At 45.5% G+C, this 22,872-nt stretch overlaps 1 pseudogene; it reads left to right on the forward strand.

Moving 5' to 3' along the window:
* Nucleotides 1-18,896: 18,896 nt before the first annotated feature.
* LOC138568148 (small nucleolar RNA SNORA49) lies at nucleotides 18,897-19,038 on the forward strand (annotated as a pseudogene).
* Nucleotides 19,039-22,872: the final 3,834 nt, after the last annotated feature.

Below are 22,872 nucleotides of genomic sequence, written 5' to 3' on the forward strand. Positions count from 1 at the left end.
TTTCCCCATAGACTTACAGCCCAAACCGCTGGACGGAGGATTTTCACCAAATTTGCGGTAGGAGCAGGAGCTTGGTCCCGAAAGTGTGCTTTTGTAAATTTGGTGCCAATCCGTCCAGTAGTTTTCTTTAAAACGACCAAACCAGATGTCTACAAAAATTAGTGATATCTATGTCCGCTCCACGGTCACACGGTCACACTTCCCTGTTCACTCCGCGGACACGATAACGATTGGCTAATGGGCTTGCATCATGACCGCTGACACGCGACGTTTCCGCCGATTGGCTGGAGTGAGGCGTGATGTGCGTCAGATTGTGTGGATGCACCCGACATCTTAGATCTGCGGACAGCGCGGCTGCAAACTGAGGCGAAATGAAGTTTTGGGGAGTGTTTTGGTCTGTCAGAGTGCTTGGGGAGGTTTAGAGAGTAAGAGATGGGTGAAATACTGTATTTGTTTAGGCGGCAGGTGATAATGATGTATTCGCCATGCCCGCGCTGTCTGGGATGTTTGTAATTACTGAAAATGAGGGGTCTCATAAGGATAGTATTTCCGTCCATGCTGTGTGCAGGCAAGTTGAAACTGCTCTAAGGACACGCGTGGTGTCAGCGGTCATTAAAATGGAGTACATGGCGCAGTTAAAATTTTTGATTCTATGGGTGTGGTACTGAGTTATAAACCACCATGGGTGTGATATGCTGTGGTGGTTGTGGCCAGGGCCTAGAGTCTCGGGTACATGGCTGTAGGCTATAGGCCGTTATAAGCACTGAAGTTATAAGCCACCATGGGTTTCATATACTGCGGTGGTTGTGTCCAGGACCTAGAGTCTTGGGTGCATGGAAGACCAAAATTCTAAGTACTAAAGTTATAAACCACAATGGGTGTGATATGTTGTAGTGGTTCTGGGCGGGACCTACAGTCTTGGGTACATGGCCAAAGGCCATGCACCCAAGACCAAAGTTATAAGCAGTGAAGTTATAAGCCAGCATGGGTTTTATATACTGTGGTGGTTGTGGGCAGGATGTAGAGTCTTGGCCATGCACCCAAGACAAAAGTTGTAAGTACTGAAGTTATAAACCAGAATGGGTGTGATATGCTGCGGTGGATGTGGCTAGGACCTAGAGTCTTGGTTGCATGGCCGCATGCCGTAGGCCGTAGGCTATATACCCAAGACTCTAGGCCCTGGCCACAACCACCACACCATATTACAGCCATAGATCACACATATAGATTCGGATATGTATGAAATGTTTGAAATTATACTTACTGTTTCATTTGTTGAGATTCAATATATATATATATTTTTTTACCTTTGTTTTTATTGACATAATACATATAAGGTAGGGTGCGCAAGCAATCCCTGCCAGTAACACATTGAGCAAACATAACTGCCTGTATTTTTTAACATTTTAGTCCCATCCCACCTCCCCCCTCCCACCCCGTCCCCCCCAACTTTTTCAACATAAACCCCTTCCCCCACCCCCCCAACTTTCCACATACCAAGTATTGAGGTTTTTTTTTTTTTTTTTTTTCGCAGGTTACAGAAGCAGCAGTGAGAACTTTCGAACATCGTTATATGCACTCGTTATACCATTTGACACCGTGGGAGCAGCGCGGCTCAGAGCAAATTGATGGACAGGCTCCAATTCTAGGGCCGGCGCTGGGGTAAGCCCGGGGGACACATATTGGGGGCCAACGTTACAGTCGCATAGAGACACAGTCATCGTGGAGGAGAACTGCTGTCCATTCCTGTGCGAACTCTGAGGCTTTGTCGTTTTTCACTGCCGTGAGTTTTTCATAAGTAAATATAGCCCTTAATTTACAGAGCCATTCCTCTTTAGTTGGTGCTAAGGGGCTTTTCCACTTTTGGGCCAATGCTAGCCTCCCCGCCCTCAGCATGGCCCCGATGACCCTCGGGAATGCACCTTGTTCCGTTTCCGGCATGGGAGTACCCAGAAGGATTTCTAAGGGGAGAAGCGATGGACAGAATCCCTCTATGTCCTTGATCCAGCTGAGAAGCTCCGACCAGTACACCTGAATAACCGGGCATCCCCACCACATATGGAACCAAGTGCCTTTTTGGTGACATAGCCTAGGACAGTAAGGGGATACTTCTGCGAACATTTTGGAGAGGGTGGCTGGGGGGCGATGCCAGGAGTGGAGAATCTTGAAACTATGCTCCATGGCTGCGGTGTACAGAGTACCGGTAAATATGGTTTTGAAGACTGCCCTCCATGTATGGTCGTCTAACTCCATGCCCAGCCTTTCTTCCCATATACGCTTGAAGGGTTGCCTATCCTCTAGATTAGCTATTATCAAGGTGTTGTAGAACTTGGACAGGGAGCCCTTTCGGGAGACACTTTTAGCTATTACTTCTTCAAAGGGGGTGAGGGGGCGGGCTAGGTTGTCAGCCCATCTGGGGTGAGTCAGTATTCCCTTCAAACGCAAGTACTCAAAGATCGATGGTGGTTTATCACCCAGTGCTTCGGTCAATTGTACGTAGTCTATGAAGCCCCCCTCCCGGGAGAGCTGGGAAACTCTCTCCAACCCCATGTCTGACCAAGCCTGCGTGTCGCGGAAGCCTCTGGTGTCTAGGTTGATAGGGGGACCCCATAGCGATGTTAAAGGGGCCGGCCAGGATGACAGCTTTTTGTTGTTTTTATCTGGCTTCCAGAGTGCCCATAGGACTGCCAGTGTGGGGTGTTCTTTAAGATAGGAGGGGATGGTTTTAGGGGAGGCCCATAGTAGATCTCTGACTTCTTTAGGGTGGGTGTGGATATCCTCTATATATGTCCAGTACGTCCTCATATCCTCTCGCATGTGCTCCATCATCACCCGGAGCTGAGCAGCTTTATAGTATAGTCTGAAGTCGGGGAGGGCGAATCCACCGTGAGACTTCGGCAGGGTCAAGGTGGAGAATTTAACTCTTGGTCTCCTCCCGTCCCATATAAACTGGAGAACTCGGGCCTGTAGAACCTCGAAGAAGGATTCAGGAATAACCACAGGGAGGGCTGCGAAGAGATACAGGAGGCGAGGTAATATATTCATCTTAACCGTCACCATACGGCCAAACCAGGAGAGAGTAAGGGGAGCCCAGCGTTTGAGATCACTGCTGATTTTAGCCAAGATCTCCGGGAAGTTGAACTGATATATTAGCGATAAGTTCCTAGGAATGCTGGTGCCCAGATACCTGGTGGACACACGTTCTATCCTCACTCCCAAGAGTTCCGAGCGAGCCGCGATGTCTTTGTCCCCGGGACCCATTGGCATAATACTAGACTTGGAGGCATGTATCTTAAGCCCCGAGAAGGCCCCGTAGGAGTTCATAAGATCAAATAATCTAGGTAGTGAGACCTGGAGGTTGGTTAGGTACCCCAAGATATCGTCGGCAAATAATGAGAGTTTAAACTCGCAGTCGCCACAGCGTATCCCCGTAATTTCACGGTCTTCCCTGATCGCTATGGCCAGAGGCTCCATTGCCAGAGCGTATAGAAGGGGGGAAAGGGGACAACCCTGCCGGGTTCCTCTGGATAGAGCCAATGGTTCCGACGTACCGCCGTTAACCAAAACTCTTGCCATGGGAGCGTTATATAGTGTCGAGACCCATCTACAAAAATTCCCCCTGAGGCCCATTTTTTGGAGAACTTTGCCCATATAAGGCCACTCGACACGGTCGAAGGCCTTTTCCGAGTCCAAAGCTAGGAGGTAGCCCTCTTCCCCCTGCCTCGAGGCCTCGTACATGAGGTCCAGGGTCTTACGTATGTTATCGGACCCCTGGCGTCCCGGGATGAACCCTACCTGATCTCCATGTATAAGTGAGGGGAGGAGTTTCGCCAGTCTGTTCGCCAGAAGTTTGGCCAGAATCTTGACATCTAAGAAGGGAAATGGGGCGATACGATTGACACTTGGAAGGGTCCTTCCCCTCTTTAGGGATTACTACTATCAGAGCTGACATCATCGAAGGCGGGAGGGTGCCCCGGTCCAGTGCCGAGTTGAACATTTTGGCCATAAACGGGGCTAGCGTAGACCGGTAAGTCTTATAGAATTTGACTGTGAACCCATCGTCGCCTGGGGCTGTTCCACTCTTCAGGGAGGATATGGTATTTATTATCTCCTCTGGAGACATGGGGAGATCCAGTATGTCTGCTTTTTCAGGTGAGAGGCCTGGGATCGGGAGAGAGTCCAAGAAGCTGTCTATCTCGGTTCCGTCCCCTACGTATTCCGAGCTGTATAGGCGTTCATAATAGTGGCGAAAGTGTTCAGCTATTTTGCTATCCCTTACAGTTGGCTCTCCTCCCGGTGGCCGGATGGAGTTAACCCTCCTACTATTTCTGAGCTCCCGGAGCCTCCAAGCAAGTATTTTATCAGCCTTTTCCCCCTTTTCCATGTACTTCTGCTTCAGGAAGGACAGCTTTTTTTCTGTTTTTCCCACCTGGAGGTCTGCCAGGCTTGAGCGCAGCCTTTGGAGTTCCTCCCACTTCCCGGGGAACATTTGTGATTTTAGTTTCCCACCAGGTTGGAAAGCCTCTATCTTTTTCCTCAACCGTGTCTCCTCCAGACCCCTCTCCCTCTTCCTTCTCGAACCTGTCTCGATGAGAATGCCTCTAATGGTCGCCTTGAATGCCTCCCAAACACCCAGAACTCCGACCTCCCCGTTGTCGTTGATAGAGAAGTATTCGGTGATGGCTGTAAGGAGGGATTGTCGCACCTCTTTGTCATGTAGAAGAAGGTCGTTACACCTCCATAGGGACCCAGGTGGCGGGGCTGGGGGCATACCCAATTTTATTCTAACCATGTCGTGGTCAGTCCAGGGAACCACCTCCACCCCCGATTCCGTGACCTCGCCCCGGATCGTGGCGTCAACCAGGATATAATCAATACGGGAGAAAGTGGCATGGGGTTTCGAGAAAAAAGTGAAGTCTGGGTCTCGATCTTTTTCTGTGTGGTGTGTGTCGCTCAAGCCCAGATCATTGTTAACTGATTGAAATGCTTGGGCCAGTTTTTTTTGGAGGCGTTGGCTGGGGCATGGATTGGGCGAGCTCCTGTCTCTATCAGGGCAAAGAACCATATTAAAATCCCCCCCAACCAGTAAAGTCCCCTCGGAAAAAGCCACGATTTTCTCTCTCATCCCCATCCAGAAGCCATCCTGCGCCTCGTTCGGAGCATAAATACCAACCAGGGTGAACAGCCGACCCCTCACCTCCCCTTTAACCATGATATATCGTCCTTCCGGGTCTGACCTCTGGGCTTTGAGAACAAAGTGAGCCCCAGGGGAGACCAATAGGGCCACTCCCCGTTTCTTGGCCCGGAAGGACGCTGCACAGACTTGATCAATAGCTTTAGCTCTCAGCTTTGGCTCCCTGTCCCGAACCCAATGTGTCTCTTGTATGAATAAGAAATGGAGTCGGAGCCTTGTGAATTCCCTCACCAGCAGCGACCTTTTGGTGGGAGAATTGAGTCCCCGCACATTTAGCGAACCCACTGTCAAATATTGCAAGGAATCATCCATCATAGAAATAGTAAGAGCTCATATTTCCCTGCTCGGGACGAATAGTTCCAGCGCTCCCGCAGTGCTTCCACCCCCCGCTATAGTCCAATAACAAAACCACAGTTACAAAACGGACCAGAAAACTTGGCTTGGCCCCATTAGAATCCCCTCGAACCAACCCCAACCTTTCCCCCCCCCCTCCCCCCTGAACGCCTGGTAGACCAGCGGCTTCATCCTGTCGCTGAGCCAGGCCACCAATGTCTCCCTCCTCCGGGCTCATAAACTCTTCAACAACCACAACTTGAGCCCCCCCCTATCATGTTCAGAATGCAAGTAATCACAGTGCTTCCCCCAAAGGCATGGAAAACAGACTAGACAGTGATGTTTCCTGGGGTTTCTCAAGTGTCAGGCTGCCCAGGGGATGCCGGAGCCACTCTTCTGAACTTCCTATGGCCTCAGACTTTGCGTCTCTCCTGAGAAGCCTTAACTCTCCCGGGTCCGACGGGCTGTCTTCCATGTTCTCGGTCTTCCCCTTCCCCATTTGGTTCTCCGAGAAGTTCGCCCGATACCCTGCGAATGTCATCCTCCGTGACCAGGGCATATTTGTATCCTTCCAGTTCAAAGGAAAGCGAAAAAGGGTATCCCCACCTGTATCGGACCCCCTTGGTTTGGAGCATTTTCGTCAGCGGGGAACAGAGACGACGTCTTGCCAGGGTGAAGGCGGATAGATCCTGGTACACGGAAATCTGGGCTCCCTCCCAGTCCACCGGACCCCTCTTACGTGCCAGTTCCAGAATTTTATTCTTCTCCGTGAAGTAATGGAAACACACGAGAATGGACCTGGGGCCTCTGTTGATCGCTCCCCCCCTGTGAGCTCTGTCAATTGTGGGTTCATTCGTGTTCGCCCCATCGAAGAGAAATCCCACTACTGCGTTCACGGCTTTGATTATGTCCATTTGCGTTTCACCTTCCCGCTCCGGGAACCCCAAAAAGCGAAGATTGCAGCGTCGTTCCCTATTTTCCAGGTCATCCAGTTTCAGGGAGCATTTCTCTTCTCTCCTCTCGAGTTCCGATAGGCGCATGTCGAATTGCGTCTCGAAGATGTCATTCGAGGCTGTGTTATTTTCAAGAGCCTGGACCCTGTCATCTATGTTGTCCACTTTTTTGTCCAGGGTATCCAGCCGTAGCGTTATGTCTGCTCTGAAGCCTCTTATTTCCTCCAGGAGGGCCGCCATACCTTTGGTGACCGTGCTAGTGTCAGACATGTCCAGGGGTGCCGGGGCCGCCATCTCCGGGCGGGTTGGCGAGCCTGAGGGTTTGCGTCGAAATCTCTGCAGGGATTCCTTCCAGTTCATAGGCCTCCCCTGACCATCTCCACGGGATCCTCTGCCTAATGCCCTAGGTCCTATGGGCAGTACCGTCGGGTCACCAGGTTACGCCAGGGGGAGGGCCGCGGGGGGACTTCCCTGTGTACGGCCTCGGCGTTGTACTCACTGTTGGGGCGGCGGGTTGCTCCGGCCAAGTGTCCAAGGCACAGCCGATACGGGCCTATCACTCCTCCTCCCGGGTTTGATTCAAGCTATTGTGGTCACTGTTTTGGAGTCCTTCAATAAACGCTGTGGTTGGCCCGGGGGGGTACCCCATTCTCCGTGATGCTGATTGCCGGTTGTTGATTTGGGGCGCCCTCGCCCCTGAGCTTCCGTCGTGCGGCTCCCAAGCTGTGCGGGAAGGCCCGCCTGGGGAGGGGTGGAGGGGTTGTCATGGGCGCCTTTGCGGGGGCCTCCACCTTTGAGGGACCCCGACGAAGACTGGCCCCCCGTTCGTCGATGGGGTCGAAGATCTTGGGGGGCAGGCCGTGCCCACTGAGTGCGCTCCTGCACCAGCTCCACAATCCAGCGGCGGGCTCAGGGGAGGCACGATCCGCCGGGCCTCGTCCGCAGCTCTCCAGTGAAGCGGGGCGCAGCCCGGAGCACTGTGCAATCTCGTCCGGGTTCAGGAGGATTTGTAAGCCCCCACCACGAGGTCCAGGGGGGAGTGGGGGGGGCGCTCTTCCGTGCCGGCCGGCTGTGTTGTAGGCCTCACCTAGGCCGCAGCTTGGCGGCGCCCCGCGCAAGGGGACGCGATGTTGGGGGAGGCTGGGCTCACTCCCTCTCCCGGCCTGATGTGGTTCCGCTCGGGGCCCCGGGGAGGCGGGTTCCGCCCCAGCAAAATTCGGTGTGGGGGGGGCCGCACCCGCGGGGCCTACTCGAGCCGCGGCTCTCCGTTGGTTCCCGCGGAGCCGCGGTGCAGGGGAAGGCAGAGCTCTTCCTCCCTCCTCCTTCCGAGGGTCCGATCTTGGCGAAATCTCCACGCCGGGAGATCGGAGTTGGGGTCCGCGGGGGCTCCGCTGGATCAGTGATCCGCGGGGGGGTCAACACTGCACTCCTAGGGGTCTGGAGGGGGCTCAGGTCCCTCTTACGGAACCCTTTGGAGGAGACCAGTGCGTATGCGTCAGTGCATCTCGGCGCCCCCTGGTGGATCTCTCAATATATTTTTTACATGACTTTAATACTTGGAGGAAATATTATTTTTCAATTTCTGTGATAAAAGAAAGGAGCATGTTAGTGTATGTATTTTATAAAGACTTATTAAATTGCATAATAGACATTTTAGCTTTTTTTTTTTAACCTCATATTTAGTTTACAAACCAGTGTACTGTGCATTTTGCTCAGTTTCTGTGTTTGTTTTTCAAATCATTGGGTCTGGGGGAAAAAAAAACCTTGTAGGATCAAAAAAAAACTTTTTTTGCTATGCTACAAACTATTTCTTTGTTTCCTTTCAGTGTTCACTTGTTGTTGAAGCAGTTAGACACCTGTTGGCGTATTCTAACTCTGTATTTTTTGTTAGAATTCAGTGCTATTCATTTATCTGTGTGGTTATTATACAATCTTGGGCAGTTAGATACCCGTTGACATATTCTGTTTATAGTCTTTTATTTGCATTTTTGTTAATGTTGAAGTACAGATTAGTTATTCAATTTTGGCTTTAAGAAGATTAAATAAATGTTTGTAAGATTTTCTGGTAATCTCTGCTTCAGAGTAATGGTACTATCATTACATTCGACCCATCCACATTTCTTTTTAATATATTCAGTGTAGTGACCTGCATTGGTTGTGGCTCCTGCGTGGTAGATAATTCCTATTGTTGTGAAGGTTTTTTTACCAAGTGACACTTGACCATGTGTGAATCCAGTCAGCTTGCAGTTGTTTTTGGTACCATCTGCATTGTAACGTAGAAGCATTTGTATTACGTAGTTACTATGTGTTTGTATTAGTAAGGTGGAGTGATTATCTGAATTGCAGATAGTACATAATCTGCCATGGTTTGAATTTTGTACGAGTTGTTGAAATGTAGTGGATTCACAATTAGGTATGGATACATACACAAAGCGCTCATTAGGGATGTGTTCCTGTGTCACAATGTTGCAGAGAGTGCATGTATGTTTCCACATGTATGAAATCTGGAAGATTTCATTTATAGGTATGTTTTTGTTTTCCAGTACTTGTAGTAAGTATATTAGAAATTCTTGTGGATCTTTGTGTGAGTTTATAGTGAACCTCACCATTCCAGCACAGTAGTCCAATTCTTGTCTTATTCCGTGAACACTATACGTGTTGTCAGGATTGTTTGTTGCGTTTCTATGAAGGACTAACATTTGCAAACACAATTTGTCTGTACTGTGTAAGTAAATTTTGTTAACAATTGGTGGCAATTGAAATAGAATATTCATTGCTACATTTGCGTCGCAACTTAGACAGTTACATTTGAAAATTTGAATGGACCAGATAGTTCTGTGTCCAAGTCATTTTTTCTGAGTTTGAGTTGCTTCTTTGAAGAAGTACCTGATCTACTTTCAATAATAGGTTCCTCTTTGGTTGTAGTAATTGATGAAGTATTAGCTTCTTTTACTCTCTTTGAAGGATTTGCAGTCAGATCTTGTTGCATTTCTGTTTGAATTAGTTTTCATTTACAACATTTTCCTTTTTGTGGAACAGGATATGATTTCATATCGGGTTGTACAGTGAATACAGTCTATTGTATTCTAAAATGCAATGAATATCAGCGTTTACTTTACTTGCATCAAAGTTGATTAGAAATAGACCGTCAAGTGTACGTAAGCGTGATAGTGCTACATAGCTCATGCCTTCTTTAAAGACTTCCGTCCCAATATCTATCAATGCTTTGTCTAGGGTAAGACCTTGGGATTTATGAATGGTGACTGCATATGCACGAGTTACAGAAAATTGTTCTCTACGTACATACATGTCTTTGAAGAGAAGGAATCGAGCTGTTGAGCGCCCTATCCTTTTTACTTCTGAAAGTTTGTCAAAGAGAAAATTGACAAACTGAATCTTGTTGTCACGTGGGTATGTTTGAAAGCCAACAACCCAATGCTCCATTAACTAGTCCTTGCGCCATGTCAAGGTTACGTTTAAGCATTACTCTACAATTTAAGGATAATATTATTATTTTTTACAACCCAGCTGGGTTGGAGATTGAATTTTCTAAGGTATTTAGTCTTGTTGTGGCTTGTTGACACATGGGTAGTGTCATACCATGTACGTCCAGTTTGCCTGTGGTGCAAATATCAATTATTGGTTGCATTTCTTTTTTTAACATAGTTTCATTGAATTTGGAACAGCTTGCAAGAGTTGGCATTAAGGCCATACAATTGACATTTTTGTGCGCTAATTGTTCCATAACATCAATAGCACATGCGTTATTGCCATGAAGTGAATGGATGAGCCTTGTTTTCAATATTGCTTGTGATTCTTGAGATAGTACACCAACTCTAATACTTTTTAAAATATTGGCGTAAGTGAGGTCTTCAGATTGATGCATGTTTTCTGTTAATTCTCTGTATTGGAAATGGTGCCAAAGGTTGACATTTCCTATGCTGCCAACAGTTTTACGGCACAGTTTGTGTCCTTTCACCGGTGTCAATTGCAGAAGATCTCCGAAAACAATAATGTGTTTTCCTCCAAAGAGTTATTTGTATTTTTTTTTTAAGTACTTCTTGCAATCTGAGGTGAATCAAAGCCAACATTAGATTGGAGACCATGCTCACTTCATTTATTAGTAGCAATATCATTTGTTTTAATACTCTGCGTAGTTCCATTGCAGATTCTATAGAAAGTTTGCAATAGTCTAATTTGTTTTTGTGTTCTACTGGAAGGAGTAGTAATCGGTGCAAAGTGACACCGCCTATGTTGTAGGCAGCTAAACATGTGGGGGCAGTTACAACAGCTAACAGTTTGTTGTTTGTCAATTGTTGAAGGAACTTGCTGATGATTTTGATTAAGAATGTTTTGCCTGAACCAGCTTCACCACTGACGTACAGCAGTATAGGTTTGTAATTTTGGCAGGTACTTTCTTTATTTTCGTATTGTACACCATGTGCAATTTCTTTTGGTACTTCTTCCAAAATGGTGTGCTGGTCTTTGTTAAGTTTTAATTGTAGTAAGTTAAGTCTTCTGTATCTTCTTCATAGTGACACAAGGTGTTTTCTACTTCTGGCATAGCAAATTCTGCCTCATTTGCTATTAGTGGCTGTCCTAGTGGTTCTTGGTTTCCTGTCACAGAAGGTTCACTACTGTCGGAAGTGTCCTTTTCTAGTTGGGCCTGGAGTTCTTCTTCGTGTTGCTGTTCATTGTGCAACATTGTTTTGTACTGTGTAAAATTAACATCAGTGATAGTGCTTTCATTTGCTTTGAAACCGTCTTCATAGCAGTCTTAGTTATCTAGTATCTCTTCTTCTTTTCTCCATGGTTTAAAAAGTTGTAGCAGGGACATGTATTATAGTTCTTTCTGTTGAGGAGTTTTTAATGACAATTTGACATGATTAATTAAGCTTCGTTTGGTAAGTTTCACTAAGCTGCCTTCACAATCTGTCACTCTATATCTACCTTTGTTTTCATCAGGTTTTATATTATTTTTGTATGCAAAGTTTTGGGCTATGTGGTATAGACACATGGCTTCCAAAGTGGTACTCCTGTTTGGGTAGTATGTGTCTAGTAAATTGTTTTTCAAAATGTCTTGGCTGTTGGGATCATTTTTGGCTATTGTTTCTATGTCCTCATATGATTTGAGAACTCTTTTTCTAGATTTTATCTAGATTTGTTTCAGTACAAGGCCGAAATCCGGAAAGCAAAAAAAGCCCACTACAACACCCGAATCCTAAACTCCAAAAACCCAAGCAAAGAACTCCACAAAATCATCTCCGAATTCACCAATCCAGCTTGTAACACAACCATCCCGACCCCGTCACAATCACTGTGTGATTCACTCTCCCTCCATTTTTACACCACGGCTATTGAAAGGATTAAAACTCTAAACACCAAATTGGCTCTCCTACAACCAATTGACACTCCGCCGCCCGCACCGGCCAGCCCCTCACCTGCGACCTCAACGCAACCAACGCTCGAATCCTTTAGTCCATTATCACCAGAGCAATTTCTCAAACTTCTATCTGCCCGCAAACCATCTGGATCACCACTAGACCCTTGCCCAGCCAAAACTCTTAAAGGAATTTTTGCCTCCACCTGCGCAGGGGAGCACGCAAGATCTATCATAAACGACTCCCTCTCCTCCGGTATATTTCCCGAGGCATTCAAAATGGTATACGTCAAACCTCTAATAAAAAAATCTTCGCTCGACCCTCTCGAGGTCAAAAACTACCGCCCAATCTCAAACACCAGGTTCCTTGCCAAACTCATTGACCGAACCGTCTACTCCCAACTAAATGCCTTTGTCGAAGCCAATAACCTCCTAGACCCTGCTCAATCAGGTTTCAGATCACGTCACGGAACCGAAACCACCCTAGCGTCGATATGGGACGAACTCAAAATGACAGCAGACGCCGCAAGATGCGCAGCACTAATCCTCCTTGACCTATCCGCTGCCTTTGACACGATCAATCACTCAATCCTCCTAGACCGCCTCCACTTCCTAGGAATCCGTGGAACCGCTCTTAAATGGATAGCCTCTTTCCTCAAAGACAGGCACCAAATAACTACACTCTCCGGCTTTACCTCCCAAGCTCGACCTGTCGACACGGGAGTCCCTCAAGGAGCATGTCTATCTGTCCTGCTGTTCAATCTCTACCTGATCACCCTCCCGCCAATAATTTGCTCACACAACATCATATGTTACAACTACGCCGACGACACCCGACTAATCTTAAAATTAATAAACTCGAAACCCAACTCCCGACCCGACCTGGCAGCCTGCCTCCTTAACATTGACCGCTGGATGACCCAAAGCCACCTCCTGCTAAACCCCGCCAAAACAGAAATCATGGTGTGCGGCAACTCCGATCTTCTTCCGCACCCTCTTCCCTGGCCACCCGCTATGGGCAACTCACCGACACCCTCCAACACAGTGAAAAATCTTGGATGCACCCTAGACTCTGGCCTAACACTCTCGCGCCAAGTTAACAATGTCTCAAAGTCCTGCCACTACCACCTTAAAACCCTCAGGCGCATCTTTCCATACCTCTCATTTCCGAACAGAGTCTCTGCCGTCCAATCAATCGTTATATCCAGACTGGACTATGGAAACCCCCTATACCTCGGAATCCATGCCTACCAGCTGAATAAACTCCAAAGAGCACAAAACGCGGCGGCCAAAATGCTACTTGCGCTAGGTCCAAGAGACCACGTATCCCCAGCCCTCAAGACACTGCACTGGCTTCCAGTAGCCCGTAGGGTGGCTTTCAAAACCTTATGCCTCACCCATCGAGCACTGCATAAAACTGGACCTCAATATCTTCAAGAAAAACTAATACCATATCATCCCTCTCGCACCCTAAAATCAAGCTTAGCCGGCCTCCTAACAATTCCTAAGACAAACTCAATCAGGATAGGCGGAACATCATTCTCAGCCCAAGCTCCAACCCTGTGGAACTCGCTCCCACCCCACATCTGCCTAACTGTGGACTTAACGTCCTTCTGCAAACTACTGAAAACCTGGCTCTTCCCCTAAAACCAACCGGCTTCCAAACTAGCACCATCAAACCGACCTATCAATAAACGACTAAAGTAGATCAAATACAGGGAAGCGGATATTACGAATAAATCAATGAGAAACTAAGGAGATCTGAACCGATGAAATGCACATAGCAGTATGTAAAAGCTAATGTGAACGCAAATACAGAGAAGCAAACAGAACTAAGGAGCACGTAGAACTGATGAGGGCGTATAAAATTAACTTTACTGAACCAACAAACGTATAGACTAGGTGAACGCGTGGCCAGACGATCGTATACAAGTGAACGAGCATATAGTGTGGATGACCGTGGAGAGTGGAAGAGTGTTGAGGGCGGATGTGTGTTGAGGGCGGATGTGTGTTGAGGGCGGATGAGTGTTGAGGGCGGACGAGTGTTGAGGGCGGGTGAGTGTTGAGGGTGGATGAGTGTTGAGGGCGCATGAGTGTTGAGGGCGGATGCATGTTGAGGGCGAATGCGTGTTGAGGGCGCATGAATGTTGAAGGCGCATGAGTGTTGAGGGCCCATGAGTATTGAGGGCAGATGAGTGTGGAGGGCGGCCGGGTGTGGAGGGCGGCCGGGGGTGGAGGGCGGCCGAGTGTGCAGGGCGGCCGGGTGTAGAGAGCGGCCCGGTGTGGAGGGTGGCCGGGTGTGTAGGACGGCCGGATGTAGTGAGTGAAGACATGTGTGGAGTGAAGACGTGTGTGGAGAGAAGACGTGTGTGGAGTGAAGACGTGTGTGGAGAGAAGACGTGTGTGGAGAGAAGACGTGTGTGGAGAGAAGACGTGTGTGACGAGAGAAAACGTGCTTGGCGAGAGGACGTGTTGTGGCGAGAGGACGCGTTGTGACGAGAGGACGTGTGTAGCGAGAAGACGTGTGTGGCGAGAGGACGTGTGTGGCGAGAGGACGTGTGTGGCGACAGGACGTGTGTGGCGAGAAGACGTTGTGTGACAAGAGGACGTGTGCGGCGAGAGGACATGTGTGGCGAAAGGACATGTGTGGCGAGAGGACGTGTGTGGCGAGAGGACATGGGTGGCGAGAGGACGCAGGTGGCGAGTGGACGTGGGTGGCGAGAGGACATGGGTGGCGAGCGGACATGTGTGGCGAAAGGACGTGTTGTGGCAAAAGGACGTGTTGTGGTGAGAGGACGTGTTATGGAGAGAGAATGGGTTGTGGCGAGAGGACGTGCTGTGGCGAGAGGACGTATGTGGTGAGAGGACATGTGTGGCGAGAGGACGTGTGTGGCGAGAGGACATTTTAGCTAGAAGACGTGTGTAGAGAGAGGACGTGTGTGGCGAGAGGACGTGTGGAGGGCCGACGAATGTGCAGAACGGACGAATTGCTTAACTGCATGACGTCCATATTATACCTAGAATGCATGGATCCTTTAAAAGATCATACCTCATATCACACCCCACGCTTACTCTCTCCTTACACCACCACCCAACTAGAACACAGAGATACTATGACACTATTCGGTATAACTGTTCTCATATCAACATCTGACGCCGCTCACTCCACATCACTCTATTGTAATCACTACTGGTCTCGCACCCCCAGCCAGGCGTTCTCCTCAGGCCTTACGCTGCCACTCTCGGTCTGGATAATTCCCGCCAGATTCGAACACATACTCCTGACCTCTCAGCCACCACACCTACCGCTATGAAGCAGCTTCCACATGAATTTTCGCACCAGCTGCACACATACCAGTTGCGCACTCGCACCTTTTGGATCCTCTCTCCTCCCTCTACTGACAAGAACCTCGGTTCCCAAGGGCGTTCAACCTACCAGCGCCTTCAGACCATACCAATGGTATATAAGGCGCTATATAAGTGCAAAATAACATAACATAACATTTAGCAGGACAAAGACTTAACCATACTATATTTTCAGATTTTCCATACAAAGCAGTACCGGTTAAATGATCTACAGCTTCATAGGCACCACATTCTCTATGAGAGATCATTTTTATGCCTAAGCTGTACAATTTCTGAGATAATGTTTTGTCAGATGATAGGTCATTCCAGAGGTCTTGAAGCTCTGTTCTTTCGGCTTTTGTTAGGTAGGCTGTAACATATCGTGCAACTACAGTGGAATTGTCTGAAATGTACTGCACATCTATGTTTGCATTCCATAAGAGGGCAATGATTGCATTGTAATCATTGATATATTTTGATTCTTCTGTTCTTTTTATGTAATACGTGCACTTAGGTGATTTACATTTAACACTATGTCGAACTGAAGACATGAAGTTGTTCACTTCACCTGTTTCTGTAACTGGTCTAGGGAAACCAAAGTGGCATTTGGTGCAGTATTTCCCTTTGTTTTTGTATTTGCAACGACAATATTTGCCACATTTGTGTCTTTGAAATTGTACAATTTGTCCATGAAGGTCACTATGTCTCGTTTGTGAAGGGATATCACAAGTGATATATTTTTGGATGAACTACAAAACCATGGCATCACTGTCCTGGCCAAATTTAGGTGCACCTTTAATCCATAAAAGCATGTGGGTATGTGGTGCTCCTCTGGCTTGGTATTCTTTTCTCCAAAAGAAGTGTTGCACTTCGCCGAGTGGAGGAACAGTCTTATTACAAATAAAGTGTAGCATAGCAATGAAACGATGGTGGAAATTTCTTGAACCATTAATAGTTTCTAGAGAGCAAAGTTGTCCAGTTGTTTGTATATCTATGTTGGTTTTGTTGTTGTTTGATATGCGTATGAAATCATGTAAATCTTCCCATGCATATTCTGCACAACTTAATGTAACAAAGCAAGTTGGTGGTCCAAGGTTTCTGTTTCTGATCATACAACGTACATCTCTGTGACATCAGAACCGGTATTCTTTCGTACCACGCATGTTTGCAAACAGATTTGTTATGCTTGATTTTAAAACATCATCTTTTTCTTGCACTTTTTGTATTAATTGCGTAGCTGACATATTTTGAAAGTGGGTTCCAGATTTCAATATGTGTGCAACTCGGTACCATAGGGTTGCTAGTTCAATTTCTAAGAGTAGGTGGAATATGTATTCCACATTTTTTCTATATCTGGGATCTTCAGAATACAATCGTAATGAGCGGTATTCTGATGCTGTTATCTGAGTGGGTCGATCATCGTATCTTCCTCCTTTGCCAGTAGGAAATAGTAGTGGAAAAGCATGTGCTTCTATACTTTTTTCCCATATGCTCATTGGTGAACATTTGGTTTGTCGCATTTGGTAAGTTACTAGTGCATCATCTATGCTGTCATTAGAGTGCAATGGATGAATTGTATAATGGTTCAAATGAGTGGATACTGCAGCAGGATCCAGAAGTTCAAATTGACCAGTTTCTGATGACTCGTGAATTATTTCAGTTGTTTCCCTTAAGCTTTCTTCATTATTTATTTCTTTGTATTATTCATTATTGTCTTTCAGATATTGCAAGGCTTGTCTAACTTTATGTAAATCCACGAGTTGTTGCCAAATATTTTTGTCTTTTGTTGGTATACCATTTACTAAGACAATTAAAGATTGCTCTATTGGACGTTGCACTCCTGGAGTGTGCACATTTTCTGTCAGATCTAATGGTAAATAAACTACTTTGCCACAAATGCCTTTCACCAATTTAGAGGGAGGTAATTTTGCTGTTTTTGGTTGAAGGCGTATTATTGCTTGAAATGGCTGCTCTGTTTGAATTATGATGCTCACATACAAATTGAGTTGTTGCAGGGGTTTTGGTAGTGGGAATAATTCCAAGTTATTTGTAATAGCACTTAAAGGAGTTTGGTTGTTGTCAAGTTTTGTAGTGCAGTACTGCAACATATTAAAGGTTCACTTATTTCATATTTGTTTTCTGCTAAAAGATAGAGAGCTAATTCAAACCATTTGGAGTCTTCATTGTCTACTATTTTGTATGTTACGTCTATTTTTTTTGTGATACTTTTGTAAAAAGGTCTGCGGCAACACACACACACATGGTTTGATACTTTGGCAGATGTACTTTTAAATTTTCATATTTCTTTTTTGTGTGTGTGTAATAGAAGGTTGCCATGTGCACAATTGTTGCTAGTCTAGTCTAATGCTATTGCATTTTGTAAGTGGCTTTCACTTCCAAAATATTTTCTCTGGATATGGTTGATTTCTTCTTGTAGGTATTTGGGTGTACCATGTAGAAGAGTGTTATTTAAATTGGCTAGTTCTAAAGCAGGACTTCTAGCATAGTACAGTTTTTACACTAGATTTCTTACTTTTGAATGATGTGTTGATATCATTTTGATATCATGGAAGGTGCTTTTGCAAAAAGGTCCTGAAATGCAGGCTAATGAATGTCCTTGTAGTCCTGTGTATTTACGCACTGGACAGGTATCCATATTTTGAAGCACTTTCACTTTGATTTTGTCTTTACCTATTGAGGAACTGGCACAAAGATTTGAAAGATTTGTTAGGAATGTTACACATTGACATGCACAGGCATTTGTATACTGGACGTTCAGGTTCAGTCGAATGGAGAGGTAATTCTGAGTTTTCTGGGGATACTTTTGTAAGCAGTGTTTCTTGTTCCATGATGGTATTATTGATTTTTTCATATCCTCGTCCACTGATATGGATGGCAAGTGTGTTTGTTTGGTTTTGTTTGCATGCTTCTTCATTAAAATATGCTTCTGTAGTGGTGTGACTCCATTCACCTCCATAGATATTTAAGAAGTTATTTTTGTTGACATTCCATTTATTAAGAAGTTTCTTTTGTAGTTTAGTACTTAGTTTTGTTAGTGGTTTCATCCTGTTTAAAACTAAAATAAATAACTTCCTTTTGAGATGGATTGAACTGTCTAGGAGAGTTTCTAGAATTAATTTTCTACGGTAGGTTTTAAGGGTTGTGGATGATTTCACTCCTGTTCTTATTAGATTCTGAAGGACTCTGTGGCGGAACATTGAGGATTTATAGGAGCACTGTTAACAATAGTGGTAGCCAAATTCTTGTTAAGCATTTTCTGTTTCGTTTCACATTTTAATAAAGGACGCAAAGTTTCTGTAGTTGAAGCTTCTTTTGTTTCGCTAAATGACTGCATTAACTGTTTTGTTTGAACGTTTTTTACAAACTCTGGTAGAGATGGATGCTTACTTTGGACACTTTTATTTTCATTTGCTCTATTTCTGCGTTGCTTTCTATGGACTTGCTTTTTGGTAGGCATTCTTTGGGGTCTGTTTAAAAAAAGAAGGCATGGGTTGGTCTGTTTTACAATGTATGTGTGCTGTGTGCATGCATGTATGAGTTTGATGGGGAAGTTGTTTGTGGTGGTGTGTGAATGTTCATTGGGCAGTTACAATGGGCCTCAATAGAAGGTTGGAGGTAACCATGCCACTTTTAGCGGCATGATTGCCTCCATACCGCAATCCAGGCCCGGGTTCCTCGAATGAGGAATTACCGGGCCATCGCAACCTTGGCGGACCCGGTAATTCCCCGTCCGAGGAAACCGGACCCAGTCCATCCCCATTCCCATTTGAGCCCCCATAGGGCTCAATGGGAATGGGGATGGAGCTAACAACGGGCCCGTTAATGACGGGCCCGTTGTTAGCTCCCTGGTCCCCTCGCGGGACCCGGTAAGGACGCCTGGTTTTTCCAGGCGCCCATTGCGGGTCCCGCGAGGAGACTTCGTAATAGGGCAGAACGGGTTTACCGGCACCGGCACCTTTACCGGTGCCGGTAAACCCATTCCGCCAACCTTATAGTGAGGGCCAATGAGTATGGAATGCTATTTTTCTGTTTGTATGTTACTACACTCTAGTTCAGATGAGAGTTGAAAGTGAGCTAGTTGTGAGGAGAAGCATTAATAGTAAACGTAATGGTATAAAATTAAAAAAGTTATTTGTTTTGCAGTACTAACATTCTAAGGCTTCAGTATGTTATTTGTGTTCCAAAAAAACTGGATTTGTGTGCCATTCTGTCTGTTAGTCTCTGTTTACTAAATGGGGATTTGTGGGCAGAATGGTTCAGAAATCGATGTTTTTTTTGGTGCGCAAATTACATGAATGAACCACACAGTCTCTTTGAGGAACAGTAAGAATATAAAGGTAGTATTCTGCTTACTTTTTCTTTGTGGAATGAGCAGGTTTCTTCAGATATGTTGTTTGTAGTTTAGATGCTGTTGATTTTCAGGAGAGTGGTCTTCACTGCAATTTTCAAAGTAATTTTGTGTGTTTATAGCACTGATGTTAATGTACAAGTTAACTTTTTTGTTTTTGTGGTAGTATTCTCGTTTGATATCTGAACATAGTGTATGCACTCATTTTATTTGACTATGTGCAGCATTTATATGTTATTTGCAGTATGTTAGTTCACCCTGCTTCGTAAATGAGTACAATTTTAAGTTCATGAAATTCCCTTGTTGTTTTGCAGCTGTGTTGTAGATAGCAGAGAAGTTTTGAAGTGATGGTTCATTATAGGAGATGGGAAAAATTTGAATAATTTCATATTATAACTAGACATGCGATCGATCGAGAGCACCTGAGAGGAAGATTTCACCACAGCAATCGGGAACATTTATTTTTCTCATATGAAGGCATTGGGATTAGCATTAATTTAGATGGGAGACACTAAAAAATTGTGACATTTGTTAATGAAAAATCGAGTTTCGCACGTAAATCGGAGGGTTGGCATGTATGTATAGGTTATGGGGGAGATAGAAAAAAGTAGTGCGATTTTTAAATGAAAAATCGGGATTCTCGCGCTTAAAGCGGGAGCGTTGGCATGTATGTATTGGCTATGCAGATTTAGTGGCATTACTTAGTTTATATGGATTCATAAGAGTTGTACATGTACTCTGAATAAAATATGCATACCTGTACTTTGTAATCATGCATGTGGATATGCATGGAGCTGTAAGTAGAAATCTTTGAGACTTGCACAGTAGTTTTTGTAGTAGGTGCTTTCCAATTATATGAGACTTGTATTCAGAGTGATCAACAGTACAATTGAAGTGCGGAATTCTGATGATGGAGTTAGATGTAGAGCTCTTGGATGTTATTGGTGGATGGTTGTGTGACTGCTTAGCTGTGTCCAATGAGTGAATGGATTTGCGAGTGAAAGGGTAGAAGGGCTTGCTAAGAGTTACGTGCCGCACAGACACCGCACCTGTCCGTGGGTAGGGCGTTCCACATACAGGGTTTTACAGCAAATCCAGCATGGAAAGGGGAATGTAGGGATTAGCCAATCAGATTTTGATGTCGTTGATTTGTGTAAAAAGAGAGTGTGTAGAGTGAAGATGGCAGAGGTGGAGACAGTCAGGGTGTTGGTGCTCGGAGATATGTGTGTCCATGGTTTACAGCACTATTCTCAATGCAGACATGTGGCAAACAATTTCGATGTTAGAGGAGTGGAAGTGGTGTGGAGCGCTGTGACTGACTGCAATGTAGAAGCAATTCTCCAAGTTTGCAGAGATATGCGTAGGATGAACAGTCCTCATGTGGTCGTTTTTCACTATGGTGCTTTCCATTTGGGCTACGTGAGTTCCCCTACTTTGTTGGGAGGTTTGGAACAGTTGGTTCAACAGTAGCCAACATCTTTCCAACTGCGAAAGTAATTTTTCTGGATTACTTCCTAGAGCAAAATGGGACAACAGTTCTGTTTTTTGTCCTGATCAAAGCATTGGTAGGTGTTCAATCAATCGAGGCATGCGTGCTTTCATGCTAAGAGCTGGTATGTTTTTCTGTAGCCACAAAAACATTGTTTCGAGTAATGCGGCTTATTTCGAAGCAGATGGTGTTTCTTTATTTTTTTTGGGAAATGACATTACTTTTTGGAATGTAAGGGTTGTTTGGGCCAGGTTATGTGAAGATTTTAGGAGTAAACTAAGAAAACCCCCAAAAAATACAAAATAACAGGTCTCTGTCAGGCATCTGCAAACAAACAAAAAAAGGCTCTTTTCAGAGCCCACCTTAAAGGGGAAATGGGGAACACTATTTAAATGTACATTCGCCACGCTCAGATCTTCTACATGTCTGAGGACATGTCGATAGTCTGCGGACAGCGCACATTACATATGGGGATTCTGGGGTGGAGAGGCATGCAAATGAGAATGAGCGGAGTAAGGGATTGGTCAGTAAAATGTAGTGGGTGTGTTGTGTACGGAGAGATTTAGTGAGGACGTCTTTTCCCTGAGAGGAGAACCGACAGCTATGGCTGTGTGTTCTCGAAAACAGATTATCTGGATTTTGGGAGACTCATAGATACATTAGTTGAATGTGCATGCAGAACGTTGTGGTATATCTGCAGATCTTGGATTCCCTCATGTGGAAGTGCACTGGCATGGAGTTCGTGGAATGAAGTGGCTGGACTTGGTACCTCTCTGTGCTACTTTACAGACAGAGAGTCATCCTGACATAATTATAATTAATTGTGGTGGGAATAGTTTAGGACATTTGTCTGGAATTTCTTTGCAATTTGCAATGAAGGAAGGACTTGAGAAGGTCATGGACATGTATCCAAATTGCCAAGTATTTTTTCACGTATTGCGCAAAGACATATGTGGCTGCGTTCTTCTTCATTTGGTCCACAAATGGAGAAAGCAAGGCGCAATGTCAATAAGGCTGTTTGTGCCTTTCTAAAAGATGTTGGCATGTCGTCTTTCCACAATGAAAATATTATGTTTCGCAGCACATTCATTTTTCACAGAGATGGAGTCCATCTTACATATGCTGCCAATCAGATTTTAGTTGAAATGTACAAAATGCATTGCAACCTTTTTTGGAAGTATAGTCATCTATTTTGCATTACATGTTGATGAATCCAAGTTTTTGAAACACACAAAACCCCACCAAAAGGCTCTTTTCAGAGCCACCACTTACTCCCAGAGAAAAGTGCATTGGTTTTGCTAGGGTTGCACCCAAAAATTGAATCTGTCCTAGGACTGTCCGCAGACTTTTAAAAAAATGCACGGGGGCCTGAACCGTTTACTTCATAATTCTATTTTTAAACTGAGAAAGGTGGCTCTGAAAAGAGCCTTTTTTAAAACTTTTTGTTTTATATATTTTTTGTGGCTTTTTCTATAACTGGCACAATAGGAGAGGAGAGGAAAGGAGGGTAAGGAAGGGACACCAACCACAGGGATAAGAAAGGGCAGGTGGAGAGAGGAAGATGTAGGGTGGGCCTTATTTAGGTAGGTAGCAGCTCATCTGGTGCTCCCTGACCGTAGTCTCGAAAGCACTTTGAAGATTCTCCCCCTGCAGAGTAATGCATCGCAGTACATACACAATATTGTGACCCTTGAAAGATAAGGATCAACAGCATTGTGAATGGCCTGTGAAGCAGCTGGAGGGAGGCGCTCTCCCACAGGAGTGTCTCTTGTGGTGAGAGGATCAGAAACAGAGGATTCTGCGGAGGAA

Source organism: Ambystoma mexicanum, chromosome 2p (assembly GCF_040938575.1).
Source record: "Ambystoma mexicanum isolate Mex_15411 chromosome 2p, UKY_AmexF1_1, whole genome shotgun sequence".
Taxonomy (NCBI): domain Eukaryota; kingdom Metazoa; phylum Chordata; class Amphibia; order Caudata; family Ambystomatidae; genus Ambystoma; species Ambystoma mexicanum.